The following is a 5,484-nucleotide window of genomic DNA, read 5'->3' on the forward strand; positions in this document are numbered from 1 at the left end:
TACTCTTTGGATGGATCCTGGATTATCTTTTTTTCTCAATCCATAGATTTTTCCTCCATTTTATCTCTTTGAGTAACATGGCTATCCATCTCATTCATGGCAAAGCTTTCTAATTTGAAATCATCCCTGATATCTCAACTGAGGTTCAGAATCATCTATTTGAGAACTTAATAGGCTTCTTAGACTTAAAATATCCAAGTAAAAACCCTTGATCCTTCTTTCAATTTCTGCTATTTCTGCAAATAATTCATGCTCTATACACTTGGATTAGGAGCCAACTTCTACCAGTCTGTCTTTCCATCTTTCCTCATCCTATTTCATATTCCCCAAAACTCCATAGGCTCTAACTTCAAAGTGTATCCTGAATCCATTTAGTTTCTCATCCTCTCCTTTGCTACCAGCCTAACTCACTGGCCATCTGCTCATACTGTTTCCAAAGCATTTTGTATGATCTCCCTCCCTTCATGCTGCCCTTAATTATCTACTTTCCACATGGTAACATAAGGACCATTTTTGAAGAGCACTTTAAAACACATCTTCTACCTGCTAAAAGGTTTCCTGTTAAAATCAATTGAAATGAAAAAAATACTTATATTGGCCTACTGGGTCCATAATATCTAAATCCTGTCTAACATTTCCCTTGTTACTTTACTTAGAATACACTGTTATTTTTCATATTCCTCAAAAAATTCAAAACTTATTCTGCCTCTCTTTACCTCTTACCCCCAAACCCACAAGATACTGTTTATTATTAACACACTACATCCTTGTAGAGCCTTTCTCTCATGGCTCAACTAAAATAATAACCTATTTTATTTTTGTGCTTTTCTTCAGAATAATTGTTTTTAAATGATCTTTTACCACACCACTCTTGATATCTTGTAATCAATTTGTATAGTATATTCAGAAAACAAATTTTATACCACAATGAAAATCATCTTATGCAAAATTATTATTCTTGAAAAAAATTCTAAAGTTTACACCTCATTTTTTAAAAAAGCGAATCTTGAAAGATTTGTTTGAAAAGACTTAAGAAATATAAGCTAGTGTCATAGAAAATACAGCTCTTAGAGGTAGAAGCACCTCAAGGTAATACAGACTTATTCACCAAAACAACTATAAGTGTTGGCTCTAAGTTGTTCATGATGTGTACGTTTTCTTTGGGGTGAGAAACAAAAGAGATTGATTTATTCAAGAATAATTCCTGTTGAGTCAAAAGTTTATTTTCTCACCTAAATATTTTCTCTGCTTAAATACATGTGAAAAGAGGTAAATATAAACACATGGAGAGGAAAGCTGAGGTTCTATCTCTGAAATGGAAATTATGAGAGTTGGGTTACTTTAATTTAAAAATAACGTATTTTACTATAGGTTTATCAACACATTTTGTAATTGAAGACAACTGGAGGTACTTATTTTTTAAAATATTTTTTGGTCTTTCAATAATATGCTATACATGTATTTTCTATAAAGCATTCCATAAATACATAAAATAATAATAAAAAAAGAGAATAGTTCCTGTTTCATCTGAGTCTGTGTGATTTACCAGCTGTTCTAAACTAAATACGTAGAATTAGATTATAACACCAAAGCAAAAATTATATCTAGGACTTAGAAAACAGAGACAGAAACAAGAACTAGAATTAGGAACCAAAGCAGCTAAACTCTCAGACTGCTTCAAGGAGTCATGACCTTGCCTTTCTGCTTTTCATGGTAAACCTGTGTGTGACGGCTCACTTGTTCTCTGTGCTTTATGCACATATCACCTACTATGCTGATCCTCAGTTCTAACCATCAACTCAGAGCAATCCCAAATTCCTAGGAGTGATCACCCAATTCTCCTCGTTTGGGCCAGGTTTCTGCCCAGCCTCTTCGCTTTAGCCCAGGAGCTATGTGAAGTAGAACAAACATGGCTCTGAATGCGTAGTCTTCTGCCCAGGCAGCTCTCACAGCCGGTTGATATGGTGACACAATAGCAGCAAAAAGTATAGAATGTATTTGGGTGACAGAAACAATGATTTTAATGTTGCTTTGATTATAGATTTAAATTTATAAAACGTGTTATACAAATTAAGTACTTAAAATGATTTTATTTTCAAATCCCACCAACACCTCCCACATATAAATTTAGATTAATAGACTCAATTGATTTTATTAAATTGTTAATTTTATTGCTATTATCCTATCAATTTTATTTTTAAAATTAATTCTGAACTTTGCATTAAAACGTTTACTCTATTTAAATGTTATGTCTTTTCTAAATAATTTAAATGCTATTTCTTTTCTCATGGTAAAAGCTAGGGTAAGGATATAAGGTATGTTACTGTAACATAGAGACTCAACTAGACTGTGAGTGAATCAAACAATGTTGATGTTAAATGTCTCTTACATTATAGTCTAGCCCAGTGGTTCTCAACCTTCTGGCCCTTTAAATAGTTTCTCATGTTGTGACCCAACCATAAAATTATTTTCGTTGCTACTTCATAACTGTAATGTTGCTACTGTGATGAATCGTAATGTAAATATCTGATATGCAGGATGGTCTTAGGCAACCCCTGTGAAAGGGTCGTTCGACTGCCAAAGGGGTCGCGACCCACAGGTTGAGAACCGCTGGTGTAGAGGTAGGTAGGTGATTCAGAGCAACAATGCAGCAATTCTCCATAAAATTATCAGAACTTTAATTCCTTCCATATAGTTTTTTTTTTTCAATTTCTATTGACATGGCCCACATTAGCATATTTAATGGTTGGTTGTCAGCCCTACACTCACATCTAGCCCTTAGTAAAGGTAAGTAAAATAGAGAAAGCAAGCCAATAATTGAAGAGTGTAAAACCTGGGCATTTTAAGTGTACTTTTTTTTCCTGACACTTTATTGGATGAGAATTCATAGAACCTCATAACTGCGATTGACTATCAAGGTGGCTTAAGCTTCTTTGCCATTCCAATTATTTTATGCAAGAATATTTTTCTTACATTCTTTTATTTTTTTGGTTAATTGTGCTTTATTTTCAAGTAATTTTTGGCCATTTTACCTTCTCACATGTAGGTCAAATAACTTGCTGTACAAATAGAAACCACATGTTTTCCTTTTGAGGCTCTGCCATCTTGAGAATTTTAATACCAGAATTATTCCTGTTACTTTTTTAACAATTTTTTATGTGCCTTGAGATCTTATCTTTTTTCTACATGCTTACAATGTAAAAATAATATTGCAGGCATATATCTAGCTATGGATCTCACTGGAATATATATATCTTTTCTAGAGTAAAAATGAATAGGGTAAAATGAGTCTGATCAGCTGGATGTGCTCTCAAAGTGTTTACTGTCCTATGGTAGTCAGGGAAAATGTTTCAAAAAGAAGCTGACACTATCATGAGGGTCCCAAAGTACATATGGAATGAGGACTCATGCAAAGAGAAAGGTGAAATTTTAAAGAAAGATATCAGTAACTGTAGAGCTGATGCCACCTGATAATACGGGGTGGAGGGTGAGTATTGAAACATGGCATTGGGGAGGGAGCAAAGAATATTATTGGAGGTAGTTGGTAGACAGAATTCAGAGTTTTTAAATATAATAAAGAAGCTTGTGAAGAATAGGAAGCTAGTATTCAATTGTAGCTTTGTGGCAAGAGGGGTGTGTGTGTGTGTGTGTGTGTGTGTGTGTGTGTGTGTGTGTGTGTGTGGCTAAGAGGATCTGAATATGTTTTACTAGTATATAGAAGGGATGGTCACAAATGATAGCACTGAAAGTGATGTTAAGCCTTCACTGATATCCTAACTTACTAGAGAACAATGATCATGCCTGTCACTATTCCTTTTCCTCAGAACAAATTATAGAGCCAGATATATGGTAGATGTATAATAAATATTTGTTGAATAAATGACTGGAAAAAAATAAGAAATTTATTGTTTTTTCTGAATGATCAGTCTGTTCTAAACATTGGATTGAACAATTTTTCAAAGTTTATCTCATTTTGTTTAATATTTGTATGGGATAATTTTAATCATTGTTTCTATATGAAAAGGCATAGGAAGAAAGTTATGTAACTTCCTTTAAATCACACAGTAAGCTATACATTAAAAAAAACTGGTCTTTAATCAGTTCAGACAGATTTAAAAGTTTTAGTTGTTTGTTTTTATCATATCAATAGTTGTTGTTTTACTCTCTGTTTCATGTTACTTCCCCCACTTCCAGAACTTTAATTCAACCACATAGCCAATGCTTGAAATGACTCTGCAACTTCCTTTCCAAGTACTATTAACTTATCCTAATAAATCAGCAAAGCATAGTGGGTTAAGCCATGAACACTGACCTCAGATAGAGCTTGATTTGAATTCTAGTTCTGTCTCCACTAGTTGTGTGCCAGATTTCATGTTCCAAAGACTATTCTTTATAAGTTGAATAAAATTTCAGCACCAATCTGATTAGATTGTTTTGAAGGTAAAATCATACAAAGTGCCTGTCATTATTACTATCTCACAGCAAGCACTCAATAACTCTAAAAAAAAAACTGAAAATGGAACTCCCATTTGACCCTGTGATCCCACTTCTAGGAATATATCCCAAGAAACCAGAAACACCAATCAGAAAGGATATATGCACCCCTATGTTCATAGCAGCACAATTCACCATAGCTAAGATCTGGAAACAGCCTAAATGCCCATCAGTAGATGAATGGATTAGAAAACTGTGGTACATCTACACGATGGAATACTATGCTGCTGTAAAAAGGAAGGAACTCTTACCATTTGCAACGTCATGGATGGAACTGGAGAGCATTATGCTAAGTGAAATAAGCCAGTCAATAAAGGAAAAATACCACATGATCTCACTCATTCATGGACAATAGAGACCATTCTAAACTTTTGAACAATAATAGATACAGAGGCAGAGCTGCCTCAAACAGATTGTCAAACTGCAGCGGGAAGGCCGGGGAGGGTTGGGGGGCAGGAGGTAGGGGGGTAAGAGATCAACTAAAGGACTTGTATGCATGCATATAAGCATAACCAATGGACATAAGACACTGGGTGATAGGGGAGGCTAGGGGACTGTCTAGGGCGGGGGGATAAAATGGATACATATGTAATACCCTTTGTAATACTTTAAGCAATAAAAAAAAAACAAAACTCTAAATACTGGGGAGATGGCGCTGTCCTTTGAGAAGCTTGTTGTTGCTGTAGCATTTACTGATAAAGGAAGTACATTATATTGTAAGAAAAACCATTTCATGCTTTTTCTTTTCACTTTAGAAATAACTTTAATGTCTGTTCTCTACATCTGTCCTCTAAAAGTGTGATTAAATTATTTTCCTTAATAATATCCTCCCCAAATTCTGTGTTATCTGGTTATTATCCTAGAGTAAAATAACTCAAATGATACATTTCTTTCAAGTAACTCGATACTTCATAGTACTTCTCTCAATCCCATAAATATAATTTATTGGTAAAGGTTCCATTTATATAATAATTCTATTCTCTAACTTTT

The sequence above is a fragment of the Myotis daubentonii genome, chromosome 2 (genome assembly GCF_963259705.1).
Source record: "Myotis daubentonii chromosome 2, mMyoDau2.1, whole genome shotgun sequence".
Taxonomy (NCBI): Eukaryota; Metazoa; Chordata; class Mammalia; order Chiroptera; family Vespertilionidae; genus Myotis; species Myotis daubentonii.